This window comes from Barbus barbus (assembly GCF_936440315.1).
Source record: "Barbus barbus genome assembly, chromosome: 49".
Lineage (NCBI taxonomy): Eukaryota > Metazoa > Chordata > Actinopteri > Cypriniformes > Cyprinidae > Barbus > Barbus barbus.
This window is the reverse complement of record NC_136727.1, coordinates 14,781,173-14,796,204: the sequence shown is the minus strand read 5'-3', so window position 1 is coordinate 14,796,204 and position 15,032 is coordinate 14,781,173. Positions and strand designations below refer to the sequence as shown.

Sequence of the window (15,032 nt, the reverse complement as noted above, 5' to 3'; positions counted from 1 at the left end):
AATATCACTTCACGTCTGGCAGTGATATTTATCATTGTAATAACGAATAACGAAGAATACTTCAGTATACATACTATATACAAAGCATTTTTCTTCTATTTTTTTTCCTTTTTTATTACTCAAATAATTATTTTTGTATTTTTTAGTGCTCAAATAAATCTGTCTATTATTTTATAATTGAAAAACTATGCAGGAACATGTATAATGACTAAAATAGCTTGTATAATTCTGCAATCCATTTGGTGGTTATTTTTCCTCAAACAGGGGGGTGGGGGGACTATAAATAGTTTCTGAAAAAATATTGCAGGAATCTCATTTTTCATGGTATCTTCTTCAAATTTGAAATATGAACTCATGAAACACATGGCTTTCGATCCATTACTTTTCTGGATTGCTCCAGGACTTATTTCATGTATTTGTATATGAAATAAAAAAAAACATTCAGTGTGGAAAAATATTTTTCAAGGCACGTCAGTGCCTATAACTTTTTATCTTTTTGAGCATTATCAACTCTGGATGATAGATAGTAAAGCCCAGAGTCTCTTCTTTCCAAAGATACCTAATTTGTTTGTGTAAGCACACTTTGTCACAAACTGTTACCATTTTAATTTAGGTAGGTTATTTTCACCTGCGAGGCCACAAATGGGGGTGAAGGTTAACAGGTTAAGGGTTAGGGGTTTGTTCCAATCCCTAACCCTTAAATATGACCAACAGTTTGCTAGAGGGATTATCAGTTTAGAGATTATCGTACAATTTTACTGCAGTTCTTCTGAGCATCTTAATAGTGAAATCTGTACTATTAAATGACTGCAGCGAGCTTGCCCTGCATTCACTTCCTGTCACATGACCTTTGACCCAAGCAACAGTGGTCTTTGCCCTGCTGGGTCACATGCCCCTACTGAACTTCAAAAGATATAACTTTACGCATCTAGAGTGCCTGGGTTTATCCCTAAACATCTTTTGGCTGACGAAAAGACCCAATGGAAATTTAACAAGCTAATTAGCCCAATGCAATGACGACCTGTCCCGTACTCTCAATGTGTCTCTTCCTCTGAAAGACGGTATTAACTTACTCCCACTCTCTCTCTTCCTCTCCTGGCTAACCACAACGTTTCCACTCATTCTGCCAACCTCCGTAGTGCAGACAAAAACAGAGGGAAGGGGAGCAGAGAGAAACAAAGATGCAAAGAGTTGATAAATTTGTAAAATCAAACAGACTAGGTCAGTCTGTGAAGCATTAAATTACTTTCTGTTGGTAATTTTTTTGGGGTGCAATCGGTTGGGGGCTCAAAACCTCCACTCCAATCACGTTCTGAGCTGAATGGAAAGATGCTTGTCGGCTCTGGGCCAGATGTTTTCACGCCGTTTCCTGTTTGCTCATCTTGGTTTTTTTCTTTATGAATGTGCCACAGACTTTTCCACTCGTTCATTAGCCTCTTCTCTCTGACTTCCTGTCTCCGGCTCTCTTTCCGTATGTGTGTCTTCTGTGAACTGTGTCCTTGCTGTTCTGCTGATAATTCTGTTTCCATTTCTCTCGCTTTCTCAGAGATGGGCGGGGAATGACGAGACGAGTAGAAGAGGACAGAGAAAAAGAGAGAGTGTGTGTCCAGTGAGGTTTCTGATGACACCATATTAGGACACACAGTGATGAGCCCAAGGATACAGCTCAAATCCCATCCTCCCCACTCGCTTCCTTGCTCTCTCGCTCAATTCAATATAAAACTTTATTGGAATGACAAATTTGTTTTGTATAGCCAATGCAATGACATTAATATTTCATAGCTTATCTTGTTTTGTTTTTTTAAAGTAAGTACAGGCCACAATAATAAATGTGCTGTGCAAATGAACAATTTACTAAATCTAGGATGGTCAATTTAATGCCTTATGTGATTAATCGTATTTCTGATTATATCACGCATGTATTATATATTTGAATAAAATATGCACATGAATTTCGTGATAAGGAAAAGAAGGAATTCCATTTAAAAAATGGAATAATGAAATGTAACATTTCTGGCGTCCCAAAACCCCTGCTTTTGTTTTATTTTGTACTGTTCTCTGAGGTCCGCTTATGTTATCAAGATTTTTACATTAACAATATAGAAGCAATAGGTTTTTTTCTGTCCTGTCTTTGACCCCCCCCCCCCCTAATCAGAATACTCTGTTTGAATAGGAGTGGCGGATTGTAGACTCTAAAGTAAACACCCACTGCTATGATTGGATAATAGTTGTGTATGTTTGACAGCCTACATTCTTCATAGATAAACGCTGCTGTGATTTAGGTTAAAAATGCATAAATACTCCATACATATCAAATGATATGTAACAACAAATCAATAGTGACCACATAATAAAAACAGTTACTCACACTCGTGTGGTGCGACATGACTGTCAGATCCAATATAGTCAGCACAGCATTGTCTTTTAGTTTCAATCTTTCTGAAAATCCTGCATTGAATTGTGCCTTGTTTGTAAACGAATCTGCGATAGAATGAAGTGAACAAAAGACCAAGTTCTTACTAATACAGTCTGGAACGTCATTAAAAATAAAGTTCATCAAATCAAGTTCATCGTTTGGTTTCTGCGCAGACCTGTGTTCGTCTCTCTCGTTATTTACACTATGTGCATGAATCGGTGGGTGGGGCTAAACAGACAGCGATGTAGAAGCAGGCGTTGATCATCTTCTGCGGAGGTGGTGCTTATCCACACTATTACATCATAGAGTAGAACATTCCACAAGCTGTCGTTTTGGCAAACTGCCTTCAATAGATGCACGTGCCTGGCCCAAAGTTAACTTCCAGTCTGTGTTTGTTTATCGGTCTGGCTAGTGGCGCTGACTACAAACACAGTTAAAGTTAAGGTGATGAGTAGACTTAAGTTGGGCTCAGGCTGTTGTGCTGTGGGATGTGTTTCCCATACATTTATTTATTTGTGGCGACCTTAATTAGATTGTCCAAAAGGCTTTGACCTTGTTGAATAAACATGAGCACTGCACGTTTCATAATCGGAATGCAGCACGAGTGTTTATCACTGTATTTCTGAAGGAAACCGACTGTCTTTAGAAAATTTGCGATGTCATTTTCATTTCATCTTGCATGTAATGCCTGATAAAGCAGCGTTTGTCAGCAGAGCACTGCTTTGTGTACAGCCATTTTCAGGGGAAACCTCTATCTCTGCCGCTCCAAAAGCGCCTCCTGCTGGCAGAGAATAAATTTTCATTTTTAATAAGCCTGTCTGATTTACGCAGTAAATTTATTTTGCTTGTTATCAGAAATAATCTATTCAAGAGGGACTTTGCTGTTGTTACTGATTCTTTATGGAAGTCTACCAGAAATGACGTTTGGGCCAGAAAAGCGTGCATGCGCTTAATGTTGTTGCTGTTGAAACAGTCTATAAGCTGTTTTTAGACTAACAAGAAAGTTTTGAGTTCTGAAACTTACAGAATGTTTTATAGCACAATGACCTCTTATATATCAAAAGATCAAGTGAATGATTTCTCAGTTCATGACCCCTTTAAAAGTTAGTGGCAGGACAAAGACATCCAAAGTAAAGTTTAAAGTTTAGCCTACTTTGTCAAACAACTTAAAAATCGGAAAGTCTACTCTCAGTGTAATGCCATTAAAACTCTGTTGTTTTGGTTACAGCATTGAAATGAGGCCAGGGAGTGCAAAGGGGGTCCCCCTCTCTCTTTTCCATCTCACTCAATCACACTCACTCATTCTCCCTGGTGTCAAGCACAAAGCATGACGCACAGGGTGAGCGAGCTGCGTCATGCTGACACACACAGACTTACAGCAATGTCCCTCAGAAGAACAGTGACCAAAATGAATGAGAAACATACTTTTCTCTTCGTTTCTCTCCCTTGGACAAGCACACAATGGTACAACGGTTTGCTGAATCATTGATACATTAAACTGTATTCTGTCCCAAGAGCACACTATCATCCAATAGCATGATTGGGCATTCTGCCTTGCTGTCTCATTTCTCTCTCACACACACATTATATCTGATAAACACCCCAAGAAGCGAGAGTTGAAACTGCAGAAGTGCAACACTATCCATTAGGGCAGTCGTGGCCTAATGGATAGAGAGTTGGACTTGTAATCCGAAGGTCGTGGGTTCGAGTCTCAGGTCCGGCAGGGATTGTAGGTGGGGGGAGTGAATAACCAGCACTCTCTCCACCCTCAATACCACGACTGAGGTGAGACCCTTGAGCAAGGCACCGAACCCCCAACTGCTCCCTGAGCGCCGCAGCAATGGCTGCCCACTGCTCCGGGTGTATGTTCACTACTGTGTGTACACTTGGATGGGTTAAATGCAGAGCACAAATTCAGAGTATGGGTCACCATACATGGCCACACACCACTTCCCTTTCCCTATGTTTCATGCATGTTGTGCATATCTCTCACCCCATGTTCATTGATTAAATATTTAGGGACATTTATATTTATGACGCTTTTATCTAAAGTGACTTATATTGCATTCAAATCTCAGTACTCTCCGCTCTGTTTAACACATTTTAAATTTAGATCCATTTTGCAGTATACCAAAAAAAATTCCAAAAAATCTGGACAGTGCAAATAAAATTAAATAAATAAATAATAAAAAAATAAATAAAAAAAAAATAAAAAAAAAAATCACTGAATCAAATGAGGACACATAATAAAATTCTACTGTTTTCATATAAAGCTAATTATAATTACTAGACTAACCAACACCATACCAAATAAAACAAAATAAAACAAACAAAAAAAACATTTAAATTTAAAATCATCAGTAATAGCATTATTACTTAACTAAATAATTAACAAATCTAAATAAATAAAAAAATCTGCTAATAAATTAGAAATAAATTACACTTTAAAAATGATTGTTTTAAAAAAGGTAAAAGACTGTAAAAAATGCTACAGTAAAAACTTAAATTACAGTTATTAAATGTAAATTTATGTTAAATCCGTAAAACCTAAAATGTTACTACCATATTTAACCACAGCTGCCACTTTTTTACCTTAAATTTTACAGATTTTTTTTTTTTTTTACAGAATAGGCCAATAAAACAAGTAGTCCATCAATTTGCAGATTTCAAACTTCTCTCCAAGTTGCATTACAAAAGCTCATCAGTGGGAAAGCCGTGTCACCTTCCCACAATGCATTGCAGTTTACCATCCCTATCCCATGAATGCCAGTATGCAAGCACATGTATGTGCGTGTGATCCCACGGTACTCGCTCGTGCCCTTGCTTTTAAAAACACGCTCACGCACACAAGGCTTTATGTGTCACCGCTGGGAATCAGCCATACCAGATCTGATGCTGGAGCCCTGTGTGTGTGGGCAGGTGCGTCGACGTGCAAACGTGTAACACATGTCATGCAACTCGCACTGAAGGTCACAGTGTTTGTGTGTGGAGAGATTAGTGATCCTGAAGTCTGAGTCAACGTCCTGTAGTAGCTAATGTGTAATGCATACATTACAAAAATAAAAACTGAGACAGCACACACAGAGAAATGTTGAGCTAGCTATCTAAATCAGGACAACCCATAGGCTTGTACTGTTTTATATAAAGCTAATTATAACTCCTTTAGACTTACCAAAACCCTACTCTAAATAAAAAATAAATAATTGAATTACACAAACCACACAAAATATTATAAAAGTTAATATAAAAAATTTAATTATTAAAAAGTTAAATGCGTCCAAAAAAAAAAGGGTTTAGTTAAAATACATGCAAATAAAATGTAATAATAAATTACACAAATTGTAAATATATAAAAATAAAATAAAAAATAAAATGCAAGAACTACACAAGACGTTACTCTAAAAAGGTAAGTAAAATACATTCAAATGAAAAGTAATAAATAAATAAATTACTATGTAATTCTAAAGTTCAAGTACAATCAAATAAAAGTAAATTACAATAAATGTAATTGAAAACGTTTAAATAAAATATAAAAAAATTATATTAAATATAAAAATTATATAATTATACAAATTCATGTTTTGCAAAGGGGTCAAATACTTATTTGCCACAAAAACAATTTTTTTAATCAATTTGTAACTTTTTTGAAACGCGTTTTTCTGGATTTGTTTTTGTTGCCATTCGGTCTCTCACCGTTCAAATAAACCTACCATTAAAATTATAGACTGATCATTTCTTTGTCAGTGGGCAAACGTACAAAATCAGCAAGGGATCAAATAATTTCAATTTTCAAGATAACTATACATTTTAGAATTTAAATCTTTTTAATAGTGCTGTCAAACGATTAATCGCATCCAAAATAAGTTTTTGTTTGCAGAATGTGTGTGTGTGTGTACGGTGTATATTTATTATGTAAATACACACACACAATCATATATATTTTTTTTTTCATATATATATGAAGTGTTCATTTGCAAAAAACTGATGACTCCATTTCTTTTTTTTTTATTGCTCATTCCAGGTCATTTCAATCAAACTGCAGTTGGGTTGTTTTGATTAAGTAATAATGACTTAAATACAGATAATTTACTAAATTAAAGTTCATTGAAAGTATTTTTTTTTTATACTAAAAGTTTGTTTTATAGCAGGGGTTTTCAACCTTTTAGGACATGCGCCCCCCCAAGTTTGTCTAACCCCCCCTGAGCCCAAAGTGTGCGAACATCATTCACATATTGTTTGCTGCGTTTCCAGTGCGTAGCATTAAGAAACAGAAACATATAACCAGCTTACCTGATTCAGTGTGATGGCTGAGCCTGTTTCTGAGATAACAACATGCCAATCCGTGGTTGGATTTCTGACATGACTAACCGTAAATCATTTTACACCATTCTCACTGTCGACTAACAGCGGGAGTCAGATTGCCCCCTAGCGGATGGCTGAAGATTTCAAAGCTCGTATTCATAAATCTTCAAGGCAATGTCACTGAATTAATTGATGCTCGCGCCCCCCTTGACAGGTGCTGGCGCCCCCCTGGGGGGGGGGGGGGGGGGGGCACGCCCCACAGTTTGAAAACCACAGTTTCATAGCAAAAGCAGATAACTCCACATTTCATGTTTTAGAGTTTTAAAAAAACACTCGTTTAATCTTTTTAATCTCCTCAAATGACAATGTAGATGCGTGACAAACGTTGTTGTTGTTGTGATCATAGACTGTATGGATGTGACACAGAGCTTTTGTAGCTAACCCTCACCATTGTAACGAGCTGCTTTTGCAAGGCTCCGTGAAAACCTTTCAGATTTTATTTTTATTTTACGCCCTGAAGAAGATATCACAGGTTCAGTTTGTCAAGTCTGTCGAAATTATCCATCCTCAATCACTTTTTGTCAGCTTTGATGGAAAAACTCCTCTCAGCTAGCACATCTTTTCAAAGTGAAAGTAGCCTTGTCACCTGACCTGAATACAGCGCGCTGATTCGCTAAAATGGATTTATTTATTATTATTTTTTTATTTTTTTTAAATCAACTTCAGTTATTTTTGTCATTTGCCAGTGATGTGCCCGCTTGTGTTTGTTAAGTAAAACGCATACAAAAGTCAAATAAAAAAATAAGTGATATAAAAATAGAAATAAAAGTAAAAATGAAAATTACACAATTCTTAAAAAGTTTATAGTAATTATACACACTAGCAAACCCCATTCAGTCTTGAATTTATCATTTATAGGATGATTTAGTGTACGATTCCCTCCGCGCATGCTCCATACAACACACACTTTCACACGCACACACACAACATGACTCTAACCTCTGGCTACAGGAAGGTGTCTTATCAAAGTAATTCCCTGACCTGTTCACAAGCAACAAGGCTAAAGCCTGGCAAACACACAAAACCAACCAGCTGTGTCAACACACACTCGCAGTGCTGCGGTGATGTAAAATCTGAGCGTTAGAGAAACAGAGAAAAAGAAAAATGAAAACGTCTGGAGCTAAAACATGCCATCAGTTTCGGAGCAAGAGTTCGCAGACATGCCAGGGCATGATTCTCCAGAAAGAGAGAAAGATTTTTTAGATTAGTCAAGAACAGGTCTTGACATCACCTGACAAGACGGTTACTCAAAATCACAGTCAAGAGCTTTAGCTCAAGGCAGATGAAAATCTTAAAACATGAGGTGTGGGTGGGTGTGTGTGTGTGTGTGTGTGTGTAAACTCAAAGTTTGCCGGCTGACAGAAGATGACACAGAAGTTTACAAAGCTGACTCTGAATTTACAGCGATGATGAAACGTCTCCAAGCCAGGAGTTTGGAGAGCTTCCTACAGAAGACAGATTTAGGAGAAAATGTGAAATTTTGTGGGAAAAAAAGTCCATTGTCTGTTGTTAATAGTGTATCTATATGTAAAAGCACAGCTCACACAGAAGTCACTTTTAAATCAAACAGCTTTTTGTTGGTCGACATGGCGAATCTGAACCGAACCCGTTGCAAACCCGTGTGGAGAAATACTACGCCTTCACATGAAAATCCAGACTGCGTGAATCCTATTGAAATAACTGGATTTCACCGACAAACAACTCTAACCGTGCATTTACATGAATCAGTTAAGCGGCAACCAATCGGAATGTAGTGAAGTGAAGTGACATATGGCCAAATATGGTGACCCATACTCGGAATTGGAAAAGGAGAGTGGCAAAGAGGAATTATTCCGATAAGCTAAGGATCCAATTCTCTTTCAGTGACACTGCTTCAGTGTGGAAAGGTCTGAAAGACATCACCAATTACAAGACACTATCCCCCAGCACTGTGGAGAATCAACAACTGGCAGACGATCTGAATGAGTTCTACTGCAGGTTTGAAAAAAACACCATTTACACCTCCTGCAACCCCCCTCTCCCCCACACCTGAACTGCAGATAAGAGAAGATTATGTGCGCCAGGTCTTCAAAAAGAACAAGAGAAGGCAGGCACCAGGCCCAGACGGTGTGACACCATCCTGTCTGAAATCCTGTGCTGACCAGCTGGCCCCTATCTTCACACAGATCTTCAACAGATCACTGGAGCTGTGTGAAGTCCCCTCATGCTTCAAACGCTCCACCATCATCCCCATCCCAAAGAAACCCAAGATAACAGGATTTAACGACTACAGACCTGTGGCTCTAACATCTGTCATCATGAAGTCATTTGAAAAACTGGTTTTGGCTTATCTGAAGGACATCACTGGACCCTTACTGGACCCCCTGCAGTTTGTCTACAGAACAAACAGGTCTGTGGATGATGCATTCAACATGGGACTGCATTACAAACTGCAACACCTGGCCAGACCAGGAACTTATGTGAGGATACTGTTTGTGGACTTCAGCTCGGCCTTTAACACTATCATTCCAGACCTCATCCTGCCCAAACTAACTCAGCTCTACGTCCCCACCTCCATCTGTCAGTGGATCAACAGCATCCTGACAGACAGGCAGCAGATAGTGAGACTGGGAAAATACACATCCAACACCCGTACCATCAGCACTGGAGCTCCTTAGGGCTGCGTTCTCTCCCCACTGCTCTTCTCCCTCTACACCAATGACTGAACATCTAAAGACCCCTCTGTCAAGCTCATGAAGTCTGCAGATGACTCCACAGTCATCGGCCCCATTCAGGACGGTGACGAGTCTGCTTATAGACAGGAGGTTAAGGAGCTGGCTGTCTGGTGCAGTCTTAACAACCTGGAGCTCAACACGCTCAAAAGTCAGAACTCACCATCATGAACAGCACTGTGACTGCAGTGGAGTCATTCAGATTCCTGGGCACCACCATCTCTCAGGACCTGAAGTGGGATACTCACATTGACTCTATTGTGAAAAAGGCCCAGCAGAGATTGTACTTCCTTCGCCAGCTGAGGAAGTTCAACCTGCCACAGGACTTACTGAAACAGTCTGCCATCATTCTACTCTGCCATCATTGAATCCGTCCTCTGCACTTCTATAAATGTCTGGTTCAGCTCAGCTACCAAATATGACCTCAGAAGACTACAGAAGGCAGTCCAGTCCTGAATTAAACATGCAATGTAATAGTAGTCATGTAGTCAAAAAAGTAAAAAGAAAAGTGCAATTTTAGGCCCAGCTCTACGTCCCGGTCCAATTGCGTTTTCTCCTTTCTCCTTTTCTTGTCTGCCCTCCTACTGTCCTGTCTAAATAAAGGCAAAAAAGCCTAAAAATATATTCAAAAACAGTTAGCAATATATAGCAAGCTGGTTTTCTATTCCAAACATCTTCTATACATAGAACAAACTCATTTTGGTAAAGACGAGCCAGCTGTGTGTTTAATTGATCGCTTCTTTAGTGATTTCAAATTCATGTCAAAAATGTCATTTACACCTCGTAAATCACAACCAAAAAATGGATCTCTTAATGGATGGTTGTGTGTATCTGCACCCGCATACATGTGCTTTGTGGCTGAAGTTTCTTGACCGACTGGACAAACCTGTCCATCTCAACCAGACTCATGACCTCAGATTAACAGTGCGGCACGAGAAAGAGAGGAATGAGGACAGACAACATAGATTCTCCATGACATCAGCATTCAATGACTCCAGCTCCAACTCTGTGCCCTCAATGTATACACAGAGTATATGTATATGACACAAAAACTACACTAAAATATGACTGTTTACACGTCTATACGACTAAATGGAGGAAGGGAATTTCCTTCCCATATAAAGAGCTCGTCGTCTATATCTCCTGGCACGAGTGTATCCATGTGTGTGAGCGGGTTGGGCTCCTTATCTGCAAGAACACACTCCATCTGCTCCACCAACACAACTTACACTGGGAGTTTGGCTGGCTCATATAGCTTTACAAAAAACATATTACACACACCGCAGTACGGGCCATTCAAGATAACTATACGTTTTAGATTTTAAATCTTTTTAATAGTGCTGTCAAACGATTAATCATCGCACCCAAAATAAGTTTTTGTTTACAGAATGTGTATGTGTGTACTGTGTATATTTATTATGTATATATAAATACACACACGCATTTATATTTAAGAATAATATGTTATGTTTATTAAATACATTTACAAATTATGAATATAAATCTATACATAAATATTTTCAAAATATACATGTGTCTTTATACATAAATATACACAGTACACATATTCTGTAAACAAAAACTTTTATTTTGGATGCGAATAATGGCGATTAATCATTTGACAGCACTATTTTTTAACCTTTTTTTTTTTTTCCCCAATCACAGGAACTACAATTTTGATAAAAGTAAAATGCTGTAAATTATCTAGTCACACTAACAATATTTAGTTACTATACACGCATATTTATGGTAGACATCCCATTTTGGTGTCCGCACTGCATCATATTAAATTTGTGAAAGTGATTTTATATACATAGAAAGCATATTAAATGCACGTAAAGTGTCCACTCTAATGTTTCAAACAACTTTTGTGAAAATGTTAAAATATGGGTGAAATGTCAGTCCGTTATCATTCAGCGTAACAGCATACTTATTCTCACCTGTACTTGTTAAAATATATAACACAATAAGTGATCATGCAATATTATATTTTCGATTATTAAAATATTGCTAAAACTTGGTGACTGCACTGAGGTCCTTAAAGTGATAGTTTACCCAAAAATGAAAAATACTTGAGGGTAGCCATTGACTTCCGTAGGATTTGTTCCATACTATGGAAGTCCATGGCTACCGCCAACTGTCTGGTTAACATTTTTCAACATTCTTCAAAATATCTTCTTTTGTGTTCAACAGAAGAAAGAAACTCATACAGGTTTGGAACAACTTGAGGGTGAGTAAATGATTTTAGTTTTTGGATGGACTTGGACTATCCCTTTAAATAGGCTAGAGACCTATGATGTCATCTAATAATTCTTATTCTAAATAGGTCTCAAAAGATTTTTTGATATACAAACATTCAAATATGATTCATATATCATATTTGATATGCACATTAAGGACTCTAAATTATCAACACTTTGCTGAAAAACCTGTTGTCCAAAATCTACTTCATGCCTTCTGTCATCTGACTGATAATTTATACCTTTTCAGCACGTAACTGTACGACTTATTTCATACACCAGTTTTATGTCCATCCTAAAGCTTTCATACTTGCAAGACAACAAAGAGCAGTAAATGTTTAAGATTTGTAGTTCTTAATTTAATGGCCAAATAAAAAGCACTTTAAAAATCAATGTAAATGTGAAAAAATTAGAATATTGAGTCCTGACTGTGCATTCTCCATAAATTTCAAACCTGGCTCTGCCAGCACCCTCAAAATACATCTTAGTCTTTCTTACTAGTTCTGTTGACTAGGGCCAGATCTCTGTCCCACAAGGCCCCTGGGGACATGTTTTGGATGCCCCTCCAGCCAAGTCTGCCGCCACCACCATTTACAGAGGGAAATATGGTAGACTAACATGAGACAACTTAAAAAATGTGTACTCTGGGGCTGGGTACTACAGTTGACTGCAGGATCACAAATAAAAAAGTGAAACAGGCAGGAGGAAATAAACACCAATGTAATTGGCTTGTAATTAAACTCAATGTTCCGCAGTGATGATTTACCAGCTCTGTTTGTTTCACAGTGTGGCAGCACAGCAGTAGAACAGATTATAACTGAATTACGCACACGCAAATATGAAAGCGCGCCAAAGCCAAGCATACACAACAATTCAAAAGCTTGACGTCAGTATTTATTTTTAAGAAATTAATACTTTTATTCAGTAAGGATGCATTAAATTGATCAAAAGTAAGAATAAAGACATTTATAATGATACAAATGATTTCCATTTCAAATATTTGTTTTCCTATTTAGCAAAGAATCCTGAAAAAAAAAACCGCACAGCAGATCTGTTCTAAACATTGATTATAATAAATGTTAATCAAAGCAGCAAATCAGCATATTAGAATGATTTCTGAAGGATCATGTGACACTGAAGACTGGAGTAATGATGCTGAAAATTCAGCTTTTCGTCACAGGAATAAATTATTTTAAAATATATTCAAATCGAAAATAGCCATTTAAAATTGTAATAATATTTCACAATATTACAGTTTTTTACTGTATTTATTAATCAGATAAACGCAGCCTTGATGAACATAAGACACTTTCAAAAACATTAAAAATAAATAAACTTACTAACCCCAAAAATTACACTAAACATAAAATACATAAACATTCTCAAAAATATCTTGAATGTTATTCATTTTGGGCCAGAGTCACACAGTCAGCGATTTGCAGTAACAAAATGGCTGGAAGTTATATAATGATCATTTATTGTAATTTTTATTAATAATATTTTAACAATAATAATTATAATATTAATAATAATGATAATTTGTCATTTGTATTTATATTTAAAATAATAATAATTATTATGATCGTTATTTTAAATCACTAAAATAAATTATTATTATTATTATTATTATTATTGTTATTTTAAATAATTATTAAAATTATAATTTATTATTATTATTATTATTATTATTATTATTTTAGATAATTATTAAAATTATAATAAATTATTGTTTTTATTATTATTATTATTATTATTATTATTGAAATAATATTATACTGAAAACACACATTAATGGTGTACAGCGGGGTCAGACCACAGACAGGTACCGACCAGGGGAAACGCTGGAAATAGAAACGCTCGCAGTGAGACAGACAGTGACGCATCTCACACACATCTGGGCTACTAGCGTGTCATTGTTCGCGCCCACCCACCACAATCAGACGGTCACTTGGGGTGACAAGACTGGCACCAGGGCAAAGGGCCATTTGCGAGACCGCCCGGTCCATCACTTTAACTGGAATGGACTTCAAACAAGTGCGCTAAAGCAACCCCCAATCGTTACTTCGATTTTACTCATTCTCAACAGACTTCATTGTCAGCGAAGAACCAATCTAAACATGCTGCAACAAATACAAGACCGGTTTTGGAGACCATAAAGATGACACACGGGGTTTCAAAACACTGTCATGATTCATTTACATTAGTCGATCACTATAGCTGCCTGAAGTGTTATAGCTGATAAAGAGGGAGGAGATCTAGAGAGGTGCAGCTAGAGAACAATATCAGGGTTCAGATTAAGGACACGGGCAGAAGAGAGGCCTGAGAGAAAGACAAGGAAAAAGAGAAAATAGAAACCTCTGCTTGTGTCTGTCCCTACGACTTTAAATCAACAGCTCTGCTGGATGCAGCCGCTCATACAGCCGATGATGCTACTGAGAAAGCAGAAGCGTGAACGCGTGGCGACTGTGTCAAAGGGAGGCCACGATATAAGAGCTACAACAGCAATACAATAGAGCTACAGATGAACAACAACGAGCCTTCAATGACACAACGAGGCTACAGTTAAGATAGAAACGAGATTATATAAGGGGAGCAATAAAAGTGAAATAGATCTGTAGCCAGGGTCAAAAATTGACGGGATATTTATTACCAACTGTAATTTGTTGTTTAGTTTTTTTATCTATATAAAAAATTAGGTCATTTTCATTCTTATAATTTAATATAACAATTACACTTTAGTTCCTAATAAAAACAAACTGGTTTAAATTACACAACAAAGCTACTTTTTTAGCATTTGGCAGTTGGCGGGTGTAATTTTGGAGCATGGTTGGAGACCTTTATACAGGGTCCTGAGAGGATAATATGGCTACAGACTGCAGTAAATGTCAAAAACAATCATAATTTTCCAGTTTTTCAACAACTAAGTTATTAACGATATCATATGAGGGTGCAATAAAACTAGAGAAGAGTTGCAGCCCTTTGTACAGAGTACTGAGAGGACATGAGTACAGGGTACACCATAAAAAGACTATCATCTTTCTCCATCTTCACCACAAAGCTTGGTAATCGCAGTCAGTAAAAGGACAGAACACCACAATTGCACAAAGCTAACATATCAAAGCAAGCATTAGTACATAACATATATATATATATATATATATATATATATATATATATATATATATATATATATAGTGTAGTCCAAAATCTGACAACCAGGGACTTAAAATGAAATTCAGGCTAAACCTGAAAAATAAAGAGCTTCAAGATTTAGAAAAATGCAAAGGAAGTCTTAAGAAATAT

General features: G+C 37.0%; 1 protein-coding gene across 1 annotated transcript in view; it reads right to left on the bottom strand.

The window, feature by feature from the left end:
• The window catches only part of LOC306867538 (adenylate cyclase type 9-like), a 44,755-nt gene that overhangs the window by 26,450 nt on the left and 3,273 nt on the right, over positions 1-15,032 (bottom strand). The gene's annotated exons all lie outside the window — the stretch shown is intronic.